Source organism: Giraffa tippelskirchi, chromosome 5 (genome assembly GCF_054371585.1).
Source record: "Giraffa tippelskirchi isolate mGirTip1 chromosome 5, T2T-mGirTip1v1.2.pri, whole genome shotgun sequence".
In the NCBI taxonomy this organism is placed as follows: domain Eukaryota; kingdom Metazoa; phylum Chordata; class Mammalia; order Artiodactyla; family Giraffidae; genus Giraffa; species Giraffa tippelskirchi.
Window position 1 is genome coordinate 8,102,924 of NC_137279.1, and position 13,134 is coordinate 8,116,057.

The following is a 13,134-nucleotide window of genomic DNA, read 5'->3' on the forward strand; positions in this document are numbered from 1 at the left end:
GAGGGTAAAATACATATCAAGATGTGTTCCCTTCCCCATCTCCTTAGAGAAATGAATTTTCCTGCCCAATTACCCTTGGTTTTGTGGGTTTTGCCCAGAGGTGTGGGGGTTAGGGAAGTGGTTTTGGGGAAAGAACAGATTTTCTGTCTTAGCTTTTCTCAGACTGCAATGTCTGGTCCTTCATCCTCTGTCCAGAGAACTCCTTCATGGCCCAGATGCCACCTCCTCCAGGAAGCCTTCCTATGTATTTCCAAGCTAAATTAATTGTTTCCACATCTCGTAACAATTGCTTAAACATATTAGCACTTATTCATTTTTCCTTTTGCATTGACTTTTCAGCTCTTCCCTCTGGCCTGTCTTATCCTTGTATCTATTTTGAGGACACAGCCCAGGGCCAGACCCATAAGCAATAATCAATATACACCTACTTGTGTTGCCTTAAAGATAATCTATTTTCATGAAGTGGAAAGTTCAGAGGTCAAACACACAGAAATTAACTTCATTCAGGATCAAGGTGGCTCTGCCTGGTGCTAGCAGGAATTCAGCAGCAAGAAAGCAGACCTGTGTGCTGGGAGCCTCAGTGATGATTCTCCCACCACTCAGGGGGGCCACTTCCCATGATTGTTCTAAACTAAAGGGTGTGAATACTGATAACTTTCTCCAAGCTACAGACCAATAAGCTGCCTGCAGTGCTCCCACTGTGAGAAGGGAAGAGGCTGTCTTGTGTGGGGTGTGGTGGGGAGGCACAGATGTCACAGAAGGAGCTCTGGGCTGTGGAATCGCACGTGAACTGTGATGCAGCAGCTCTGTGCAATGACCAATGGCTGTGTGTGCCTAGGGCCCATCACTAAACCTCTCTGAACCTCAGTTTCTCATCTGTCAGCAAGAAGAGTAAAATTTACCTCATGGAACATTAAGACAAACATTATAAGGTAGATGGAAGGGGTTTAAATGAAACCTGGTTTGGGATAGGTGCTTTTTAAACATTTTCCTCTGTCCTTTTTTTTTTTTTTGTCTTTACCTAGGGTTTGGGGCCTCTGGCAATGGCACCCCACTCCAGTACTCTCGCCTGGAAAATCCCATGGACGGAGGAGCCTGGTAGGCTGCAGTCCATGGGGCTGTGAAGAGTCCAACATGATGAAGCGACTTCACTTTTCCCTTTCATGCATTGGAGAAGGAAATGGCAACCCACTCCAGTGTTCTTGCCTGGAGAATCCCAGGGACGGCGGAGCCTGGTGGGCTGCCGTCTATGGGGTCGCACAGAGTCGGACACGACTGAAGCGATTTAGCAGTAGCAGCAGCAGCTACTTACTTACCACATGACTTTAGGCAAATTTTTCAACCCCAAACTGAGTGAACTTATCAGCTGAATGGGCTCCTGAGGACTGAACGTGATGATACATGCAATGAGTTTGTTGCATTGCACAAGGGGTCAAAATCACATGTTTACCATAGGGGTCAATAGACATGCATACCCTAATTCATGAATTATGGTCCTAATTCATCCATTCACCCGAATATGTAGCCCTCTGGCTCCAGTGTGCTGGACTATATTCTGGAGACACCATGAGGATCACCACACTGTCCTGTCCTCAAAGAGGATGTGGTCTCTCTCCTTTCTGCCTTCATCTTTTGTGCATTCCAGCTTCTCTCTAGGCCGTTTGTCTGTCTAGGTGTCCCTTCTCTGGAGCAAACAACCCAGGAGGTAGGAAACAAACGCAAGTACTTGACTCAGGCAGTGCCGCGTGTGGCTGATGCATGCTCCCACTTGCCCCAGCATTGGTCTAAGAGGAGACCCTTGGAATGTCCTGGGGTGCACGCTGTCTCCTCAGACAAAGGACTGGTTCCCCAAGGCATGATCCATGGTGATGTCTGACCAGCACAGACTTCTTATTGGAGGCTTGCGTTGGTCCTGGAAGGAGGGCATGGAGCAGCCAGACCTCAGAGAAGGAAGGCTTGGGATCAAGTCCATGGGGAAGATCTGCTTTCATGGGGAGGCTGGACAGCAGCAAAGACTGGTAATGACTCAGGGAATGTTCTAGAATAGAAACCCCCAGCTCCTCTCTATTAGATGCCAAGACAGGCCTCCACCCACTCTAACAGGCTCAGGACCATTTCTGGAAGAACAGATACACTGCCTGCACCTGCTGACTCAGGCCCAGGCACTGAGCATGCCTCTGGCCACTCCCTGCCTGTGGACCATGAGGGATGCAGAGCCCAGTTTTCTTTTGCTGAGCCGCAACTGTCAACAGCCAGATTTACACAACTCACAATGTAAATCTTAATAGCATTAGTTGGGCTTGTTTCAACTTTGCATCACTAATCTCTCATAGCAACCTCCCCAGGATTTTGCATCATAATCACTAGGGCGTAATTTTCCTATAAAGAGCTAATTGTTACAGACAGTCACGAGTCACTGTAATTTTTCAGGGCTGAGAAGAAAAAAAGGGGCTCAAAGTTCTAATCCAACATCAGCAACAATAATCATAAAACCAGCCCATGTGGGGCCTGGAGGAGAAACGCAGTCTGAGGTATGTAGTCAAACAACACAGCTGTTATTCTGGAGGGGGGTGGTGCTGGGATTGGGGTCTTCCTATCATCAGCACAGATTCCTAGAGCCAGGCGGCAGGACAGATCTTCAGACAAATTCAGGAGATGATCCAAGGGGCCTGCTGTCTTGGTCTTAGGGCTCCAAAGGGAAGCAGGTCTTGGGACAATGGGACATCTGTTTTCTAAGCGCTCCCATCCCTGCTCAAAGACATTCTATTTGCATTGCTTGGATGGGTCTTGGTTTAAGAAAGTGTGTGACACACACACAAAAAACTTCAGATTTTTTTCTGGAAACCCCCAACAACTCTATGCTATTATTGAAGGATCTACCTTGAAGAATGATTTGCTACAGGGTTCCTCTAACAGTGGGGTCTCCCTTACAGGCATTTAAGATGGAATTTGACTTCTGAAATTCAACTTGTATGGAATTCTATCTTCCCCAACATGTCTACTACATTCACCGAGGTCTCCATTCCTTATCTCTGGGCATTTATGTGCTCCAAGTCCTGCCATCCAACCAGACTCCCTGAGGGCTCCTGTTTTCCCCATTCCAGCTATGGAGATCACTGTGCGTACATGCTCAATCATGTCTGACTCTTTGCAACCTCGTGGACTGTAGCCTGCCAGGCTCCTCTGTCCATGGAATTTTCCAGGCAAGAATACTGGAGGGGGTTATCATTTCCTCCTCCAAATCTTCCTGACCGGGATTGAACCCCTATCTCCTGCATTGGCAGTTGGATTCTTTACCACTGTGCCACCTGGGAAGCCCTGGAGATCATTAGAGGCTCTAAGAGTAGGTGCCAGCACACAGTTGATTGACCAACTTAGAATAACAGAAAGGGTGAGTTTACATTTTGGGTTTGCATATTCTCTTCTATTTGACCACACACTGACTCATTTATAAATTGCTTTACAACTGGCTCCTCTTTGCTTTCCAGAGAGCCTCTGGGATTAGGTGAGACACTCTTCTCATAGGCCCAGCTTTAATTCAACAGGCATTCCCCAGAAGATTTTGAAGGGCCACGCCCTCAGCTAGGTCTGAGATGAGAGAGGGGAGGTTTAATTGCAGACCTGGGGACTGAATGCTTTGACTGGGGGGTCACAACTAGAGCTGGGCCACGTAGGGGATGTGATGGGATTCATCAGTGAGACTCTCATGGGCCAGGATATGAATGCACTTCAGTCTCCAGACTGCCCTCAGCAGGTCCCTGCTGCTTCCTCCCCTCAGGGACTCAGTTTTTCACAGGTGAGACAGGTCCCACCTTAGGCTGAGGCTGGCTGTACCTATCCCTCCCTCAGGGGCCTCACTGCACTCCTGGGTGGCCCTCAGCCTGTGGGGAGGCCCCGGTCCACACTGGGAACCCCCTTCTCTTTCAGAGTTCATTGGAGAATCCAGTTGCTGGGTGGGGAAGTAACATTGCAAAATATGTATTTCCAGTTCCACCTTGCCCCTTTCCCGTCCGGAAGGCCAGACTCTTAGGGAATGGATTTACATCTCCCTCACAGCTGTGCTCCCCAACAGACGTGAGCCACAGATGTGAGTCACACGTGTGAGTTCTCTAGAACTACATTAAAAAAGTAACTTTATATATTGTATGTATAAAATATATACAGCTGGGAGAGTGGGGAGGTACAAACTATCGGGTGTAAGAAAGGCTCAAGGATGCATTGTACAACATGAGGAATGTAGCCAATACTTTTGTAATAACTCTAAATGGAAAGTAATCTTCAGAAATTGTATAAAAATGAAAAAAATTAAAAACAAATTTAAAAAAGAATAAGGGAGAAATCTAAAAGAGTGGATATATGTATATACATAACTGATTCACTTTGCTATACAGCCGCTGAAACTAACACGACATTGTAAAGCAATGTACACTCCAATTAAATTTAATACAATGAATAAGGGAGAATAAAAACAATTGAAACTAAACAAAAAATAGCAGTTTTAGTTATATGGTATTTAACTTTGTATGTCCAAAATATGATCATTTCAACATGCAGTCGACATTAAACAAACTATTAATGAGACATGTGTTACTCTTTTTCACAGTCTTCAAAATCTATTGTATTCTTTTTTTTTAAGCTATTTATTTTTTAATTGAAGGATAATTGCTTTACAGAATTTTGTTGTTATCTCTCAAACCTCTACATGAATCAGCCATAGGTATACATATATCCTCTCCCTTTTGACCCTCCCTCCCATCTCCCTCCCCATCCCACCCCTCTAGGTTGATACAGAGCTCTGTTTGAGTTTCCTGAGCCATACAACAAATTCCCGTTGGCTGTCTGTTTTACATATGGTAATGTAAGTTTCCATGTTACTCTCTCCATACATCTCATCCTCTCCCCCTATCTCCCCATGTCCATAAGTCTATTCTCTATGTCTGTTTCTCCATTGCTGCCCTGTAAATAAATTCATCAGTACCATATTTCTAGATTCCGTATATATGTGTTAGAATACGATATTTATCTTTCTCTTTCTGACTTACTTCACTCGTATAATAGGCTCTAGGTTCATCTACCTCATTAGAACTGACTCAAATGCATTCCTTTTTATGGCTGAGTAATAGTCCATTGTGTATATGTGCCACAACTTCTTTATCCATTCTTCTGTTGATGGACATCTAGGTTGCTTCCATGTTCTAGTTATTGTAAATAGTGCTGCAAAGAACAATGGGATACATGTGTCTTTTTCAGTTTTGGTTTCCTCTGGGTAATACACCTAGGAGTGGGATTGCTGGGTCATATGTGGTTTTATTCCTAGTTTTTTAAGGAATCTCCATACCGTCTTCCATAGTGGCTGTATCAATTTACATTCCCACCAACAGTGCAAGAGCATTCCCTTTTCTCCACACCCTCTCCATCATAAATTGTTTGTAGACTTTTTGATGATGGCCATTCTGACAGGTGTGAGGTGATATCTCGTTGTAGTTTTGATTTGCATTTCTCTAATAATGAGCGATGTTGAGCATCTTTTCATGTTTGTTAGCCAGCTGTATGCCTTCTTTGGAGAAATGTCTGTTTAGGTCTCTTTCCCACTTTTTGATTGGGTGGTTTGTTTTTCTGGCATTGAGTTGTATGAGCTGCTTGTATATTTTGGAAATGAATCCTTTGTCAGTTGTTTCATTTGCTATCATTTTCTCCCATTCTGAGGGTTGTCTTTTCAGCTTGCTTATAGTTTCCTTTGCTATGCAAAAGCTTTTAAGTTTAATCAGGTCCCACTTGTTTACTTTTGTTTTTATTTCCATTACTCTAGGAGGTGGGTCATAGAGGATCTTGCTTTGATTTATGTCATTGAGTGTTTTGCCTATGCTTTCCTCTAAGGGTTTTATAGTTTCTGGTCTTACATTTAGGTCTTTAATCCATTTTGAGTTTATCTTTGTGTATGGTGTTAGGAAGTGTTCTAATTTCATTCTTTTACATGTAGCTGTCCAGTTTTCCCTGCACCATTTATTGAAGAGGCTGTCTTTGCCCCATCGTATATTCTTGCCTTTGTCAAAAATAAGGTACCTGTAGGTATATGGATTTATTTCTGGGCTTTCTGTCTTGTTCCATTGGTCTATATTTGTGTTTTTGTGCCAGTACCATACTGTCTTGATGACTGTAGCTTTGTGGTATAACCTGAAGTCAGGAAGCTTGATTCCTCCATTTTTTCTGTCTCAAGAGTACTTTGGTTATTTGGGGTCTTTTGTGTTTCCATATGAATTGTGAAATTTTTTGTTCTAGTTCTGTGAAAGATGCCGTTGGTAATATGATAGGGATCACATTGAATCTGTAGATTGTGTTTGGTAGCACAGTCATTTTCACAATATTGATTCTTCCTAACCAGGAACATGGAATATCTCTCCATCTGTTTATGTCATCTTTGATTTCTTTCATCAGTGTCTTATAATTTTCTGTGTACAGTTCTTTTGTCTCCTCAGGTAAGTTTATTCCTAGATGTTTTATTCTTTTTGTTGCAATGGTGAATGGGATTGATTCCTTAATTTCTCTTTCTGATTTTTCACTGTTAGTATATAGAAATGCAAGTGATTTCTGTGTATTGATTTTGTATCCTTCAACTTTGCTAAATTCACTGATTAGCTCTGGTAGTTTTCTGATAATAGCTTTAGGGTTTTCTATGTACAGGATCATGTCATCTGCAAACATTGATAGCGTTACTTCTTCCTTTCTGATCTGGATTCCTTTTCTTTTTCTTCTCTGATTGCTGTAGCTAGGACTTCCAAAACTATATGGAATAATAGTGGTGAAAGTGGACACCCTTGTCTTGTTCCTGATCTTAGGGGGAATGCTTTCAGTTTTTCACCATTGAGAATAATGTTTGCTGTAGGCTTATCATACATGAGCTTTACTATGTTGAGGTAGGTTCCTTCTATCCCGATTTTTTGAAGAGTTTTAATCATAAATGGGTGCTAAATTTTGTCAAAGGCTTTTTCTGCATCTATTGAGAATGTCATATGGTTTTTATTTTTCAGTTTGTTAATATGGTGTATCACATTGATTGATTTACATATATTGAAGAATTCTTACATCCCTAGAATAAACCCAACTTGATCAATGGTATATGTGCTTTTAGATGTGTTGCTGAATTCCGTTTGCTAAAATGTTGTTGATGATTTCTGCATCTATGTTCATCGGTGATATTGGCCTGTAGTTTTCTTTTTCTGTGTTGTCTTTGTCTGTTTTTGGTATCAGGATGATGGTGGCCTCATAGAATGAGTTTGGAAGTGTTCCTTCCTGTGCAATATTTCGAAAGAATTTGAGAGGATAGGCATTAGCTCTTCTCTGAATGCTTGATAGAAATCTCTGGTGAAGCCATCTGGTCCTGGGCTTTTGTTTTGGGGGAGATTTTTTTATCACAGCTTCAATTTCAGTGCCTATAACTGGATTGTTCATAACTTCTATTTCTTCCCAGTTAAATCTTGGATAACTGAACTTTTCTAAGAATCTGTCCATTTTTTCCAGGTTATACATTTTATTGACATATAGTTGTTCATAATAGTCTCTTATAACTCTTTGCATTTCTGCATCATCTGTTGTAACCTCTCCTTTTTCATTTCTAATTTTGTTGATTTGATTTTTCTCTCTTTCTTTCTTGATGAGTCTGGCTAAAAGGTTTGTCAATTTTGTTTATCTTCTCAAAGTACCAGCTTTTAGTTTTATTAATCTTTACTATTGTTTTTTCATTTCTTTTTCATTTATTTCTGCTCTGATTTTTATGGTTTCTTTCCTTCTACTAATTTTGGGGGGTTTTTGTTCTTCTTTTTCCAGTTGTTTTAGGTGTAAAGTTAGGCTGTCTATTTGATGCTTTTCTCGTTTCTTGAGGTAGGATTGTATTGCTATAAACTTCCCTCTTGGAACTGCTTTTGCTGCATCCCATAGGTTTTGAGTTGTCGTGTTTTCGTTGTCATTTGTTTCTAGAAATTTTATGATTTCCCTTTTGACAAAATCTATTGTAATATTTACAAGAGATCTCAATGCTCACCATCTGTATTTCAAGTGCTCAGTTGGTGCACATGTCTAGGGACCCCATGTTAGACAGTGTGATCCTCGAGCCAATGAGGTGTGAAGAGGTGGTAAAGAGGGAGCCAGTCCAAAGTGGCCCAGGGTTGGGAATAGAAGGGGCCCTGGAGCCTACAGGGACCAACGCCTTGGCCATTTCAATGGAAACAGGATCATTATCAAGTTCCCAATGTGGTAAATAGTGGTTTCCAGGATGAACCCTCAGTCAAGACCCACCAAACAAAAGCCTTTGTGCCATATGATTTTGCCCACAACTGCATTGTCCAATATGACAGCCACTAGTCATTGATGGTTAGATAGCATCACTGACTCAATGGACATGAATTTGAGCAAACTCCAGGAGATAGTGAAGGACAGGGGAGCTTGGCGTGCTGCAGTCCATGGAGACGCAAAGAGTCATTCACAACTTAGTGACTGAACGAAAACAACAGCGGCAGCCATATATGGCTCTTTAAATTAATTTCAATAATGCTAAAAAGTCATTAGCTCATTTACATTAGCCACTTTTCAAATGCCCATTAGACACCTATGGCTAGGAGCTAGTGCACGGAGCAGTATAAATATACTTCTACCATCACAGAAAGTTCTATTGCACAGCACTGGCCTAAATTTGGATCAATCCCTGAAAAAGTTGGGGAGTGGCTCCAAATTTCCCAAGATGAAAGTTCTGCCACTTATAGTTATGGGGACTTGAAATAAAACCTAAATTGATTTATAAGAAAATAAGGTCGTTTTTCTTGCATAACTGAATCTGTTGGAATGAAATGCTTAATTCTTTTAACTGACACTCTTTTTAACTCTTGGAGCATGTTGCTTCATTTATAAATTTGGAAGGCAACCCATACCACCCCACAAGATGATACAAGGGATCAAATGAGACAAAAAAGTTTAAATGCCCAACCCAAGTCCTGGCACACTGAGCTCCCATCCCTCCCTCCCTCTCCTAGGATTCTTTGTGTGTGTGTATGTGTGCCTGCCTGTCCTTTCTTCCACTGCATTTTTGGGGGCTGTGTCCTGAACCCTGCAGCATCTTATTTTCCCAACCAGGGATTGAACCCTCACACTCTGCAGTAGAAGCCTGGAGTTTTAACCACTGGACCACCAGGGAAGTACCTCCTCCACTCCCCTTGAATGGGGAAACCATGAGCAGATTTGCAACTCTCTGAAAGCAAGGGCCACATCACTGCTCTACCCTGAAATCCTCATAGCAGCAGGGCCACTCTATGGTTAAACAGGACTCATGAGAAGGCAGTTTTCCAGCTAACAAGTGGACAGAATTAACAGGAGAAAATTGCTTTACCAAAGGTAGAAAGAGCATCAGGATTTGTAGAAGCAGTGAAATTAGTACAGTGAGCTAGAACTACTGGAGAGAAAACAGGAAAATAAAGATGTGTGGGAAGGAATGGGAGGTGAGGAGGGAATTAAGGAATTCTTTGCATTCTTTTGGCCAAAATATGAGGTGAACCAAGAGGACAGCCGGGTTTAACCAAACAGAATTTCACAAAGGCTGCCACTGCGCCGGCTTATCTAGGCCATGAATCCCCCATCTTATGGGCAATCATATCAAAGTGAGAATAAGCAGCTGCAGTTAAACACTGAAGAAGCTGGAGCCACTCAAGGTCAGGTCAGCTGGGGGACAAGCCGGGGGAAGAACACAGAACAATCCATGCCAATGATAAAGGGAAAAATCAGAAGGGACAGAACTTTAATTATATCTAAATGGGTTAACTTGAACCTGTTTGCTCAAAAGAGTTGGGAACAATACAGATCTATTGTTTTTCTCACCAACTCTGGCCAAAAATGGCATGTGTAATAAATCACGCAGTGGCATCGTCACACTGTCTCACCTGTTCTCCTGGGCTGAGTCCCTGCCTGGAGGGACCCTGGCTGGAAAAAGGTGGCCTGCCCAAGGAGAGGAGCAATTATAGCAGCTGAGATGTTCTCTCTGCTAGTCACTGTTCTGAAGCTGGGCCTCCTCGGGGACAGTGGGAGAAGAACTGAGTCAACACAAACGGGGTGTCATCATCCAAGGATGAGCCCTGACCCTGGTGTCACTGCTCTTCTGCAGCTCCTTCCCTTATCATTCCTGCAAGCCATACCACTGCCCCCGATGCTTTAGAACCAGGGGGATGCGAAGGGACCCAAGTTCAACCTCCTTTTCTAATAACTAGGACTCAGTGACCCAGAGAGCAGGAGGCAAGTGCCAGCCCTGCACTGGAGCCTTGACCTTAGCGGGGAACCCAGGCCATGCCTCCTGGCTCAGCTCATAGCTCTCTCCACTGATTCTTGTGGCTTTTCCACCTGGCACTGGATTTGCACACACAATACATACTTGATGCTCTGGTGACTAAAAATACCTAAATTTAACCAGCATGACCCAGGTCCTGCTGCCCTGGCTCTTAGCCACCACTGGCCTGATTATCAGAGTGGTTTTTAATTCTAATGAAAATTCCTCAATACAAGAGCTCAGGCTCACAAAGGCTGCCACAGCTTTATAAGCACTTGGTGGTTCGGGTTAATAAAATGTTTAGCTCTTTAAAAATGCCTTTTCTCTTGAGGTATTTTTTTTGTTTGTTTTTAGAATAATGAGATCCCTGATACCACTCTGAGACTTATGTGTGTAGAAATGGATGGCTGGAATACAATTTAGACTCCCTCCATGGATGAACACAATTGCCCCTGGGCAACAAGGCACAGAGTAGACTCTGTCTCAGTGAACTGATTGCTTTCTGAGACATGTCAGAAGCTGCAGATAGAAGCTGTCAGAAGCCAATTCCCTGTGGCTCCAGGAGAGACTGAAAACCTGGCCCAGCTTTTTGTCCTTAGGTTTCTGAGCTGACTCATGGTCTACTGAAGATCTGCTGCTGCTGCTGCTAAGTCGCTTCAGTCGTGTCCGACTCTGTGCGACCCCATAGACGGCAGCCCACCAGGGTCCGCCGTCCCAGATCGCTGACCCCCTATTTGCTCTCACCCTTCCCTCCATGCCCATCCACCCATAACCAGGCACTGGGCAAGTTCCAGTGGATTCCAGCCCCACACCCTGTAAGGAAACCAATGCCCCTAAGCTGCAGCCTCACAGGAGCCCACAAACTTTACAAAGACAGAAAATAGAAAATCTGCTCTAAGGCCAAGAGATTGGACTTTTTTTTAAGACTACTCATGAAAACTTTATCAGATATTAGACCCAGGAAGTCCCTGAAGCCCCTGCTTCCTGTGTGAATAGGGATAATGATCTAGGCTGTGCTGTTTCTTGGGCTGGAGTGAAGCTCAAAGGCGAAGATGGAAAGACACTTGGAAAAGATGAAGCTGCACAGATAGAAAGGACTAATGGTTCATCCCCAGAAGGGCTCCTGAGGCTCCAAGGGCTGTTTTGGCTTTAGTGTTTGTTGTTATGTGTGCTTGCACATAATCACCATGTTCATATTTGACTCTTGCATTTTGCAGGAGTAAATGCAAGAGTACTCCTTCCCACCCCCCCCACCCCCATTATTCTGGCCATCGCAGACAGATTGCAGCTGTCTTGTTAACTGCTGTATCCTTGGGGCTGGGAGCAATGCCTGTCACGTAGCAGGGACCCACTGAATAGCTAGGGAATGAAGAAAGCCAGAGCTCCTTGAGAAGAGATCAGTTCTTCTGTGCCCTAGGGGAGTGGGTAGCAGAGAAGTGCCTGGTGATGCTGACTGTTGTTGTTAAGTCGCTCAGTCATGTCCGACTCTGCGACCCCGTGGAGGTGATGTTGATAGCACAGGTGGATTCTGCACTCCATCACCTCTGCCGCTATGTTCAACATGTTCACATAGGTTCATCACCTCTGCCCCATGTTCACTGCCTTTACTCTTCAGAATTATAAGAGAGGGGTAATACCCCTCTTAGCTACCTGAGTTCTTTGGGATCTGATTCATCTTCCATCCCTTGGCTTGACACCGTGTATGAACTCAATAAAAGTTGGTGGAATGTATGACCGTCTTTCTTTATGATTATCTGAAATACCCCAGAACTGGGTCTAGTAAAATATAGGAATCTGAAGCCTGAAGGATGGTAGAAGAGAGATCCAGTTTACATGATGAATGGAGGACAGTTTCCAAGAAACTGGACTGCTTGTTTTAACCCCATATGTGTAGGGGAACCAAGACATTCCTGGAAAAATCCCAAACTAGCCTTACTGGGGTTAATGTGTTTCCTGTTCCTGACAGGCTCCAAGGAGACAACTTATCCTGATAGAATGAATGCCGATTTATGGAAATGTAAACAGACTTCTGAAGGGCACTTGACTGTAAGGGTAAAATTAATCAGTAAAGACCATTTGACCAAAGTACTTAAGTAGGCTGGGCAGATCAGACAGAAAACCCAGACAGGAAACCCATCTGGCCCCACCCACATCAGATGTTCTCTGAAAACCCTCTAATTCTTTTCTATCCTAGAGGGAAAAAAAATAACCTTACATTTTTAAACTTAAAATCTAAAAACTATGTTACATATAATAAGTATCTACTATAGAGCAGAGAACTCTATTTAATACTCTGTAATGACCTATATGAGAAAAGAATCTAAAAAAGAGTAGATATATGTATTGGGTTGGCTAGCTCAATGCATGTATAACTGATTGACTTTGTATAACTGATTCACTTTGTATACCTGAAACTAACACAATATTGTAAATCAACTATACACCAATAAAATTAAAAAATAAATATAAAACCTTGCACTTCTCTGTAAAAAAGAAAAAAAATACCACCATCACCACTAACATTAAAAAAACTATGTTACATGGAGTAAAAAACATCACATCTATTAGCCACCAGGAAAATGTTCTTTTGTTAGGAGGGTCACGGCAGTCACGGTCAGTCATGGCACTCAGTGCTAACATCTCTGCCCTAGGAGTGACTGCGGCCCCTGGGGAGAGAAGTTCTCCTTCGTAGGTCCAGCTACTCCTCTAAAGTGGAGAAAAGGAAGGAAGGAAGGAAGGGTCCATCCTGTCCCCCCAGGAAGCTCTCTCCAGGGAAACACAGAAAACACTCTTTCTTAACACACCTCTCCTTTAAAGCAAAGCTGATTGGT

At 43.0% G+C, this 13,134-nt stretch overlaps 1 protein-coding gene and 1 long non-coding RNA gene across 4 annotated transcripts in view; one reads left to right on the plus strand and one right to left on the minus strand.

Moving 5' to 3' along the window:
- Positions 1-13,134, minus strand: part of KCNH1 (potassium voltage-gated channel subfamily H member 1) — a 512,797-nt gene that overhangs the window by 37,646 nt on the left and 462,017 nt on the right. The gene's annotated exons all lie outside the window — the stretch shown is intronic.
- Positions 833-4,980, plus strand: LOC145505328 (uncharacterized). The gene is made up of 8 exons (XR_014052938.1): positions 833-932; positions 1,026-2,018; positions 2,431-2,531; positions 2,934-3,015; positions 3,105-3,203; positions 3,285-3,391; positions 3,989-4,087; positions 4,782-4,980. It is a non-coding gene; the product is annotated as an uncharacterized LOC145505328 (long non-coding RNA).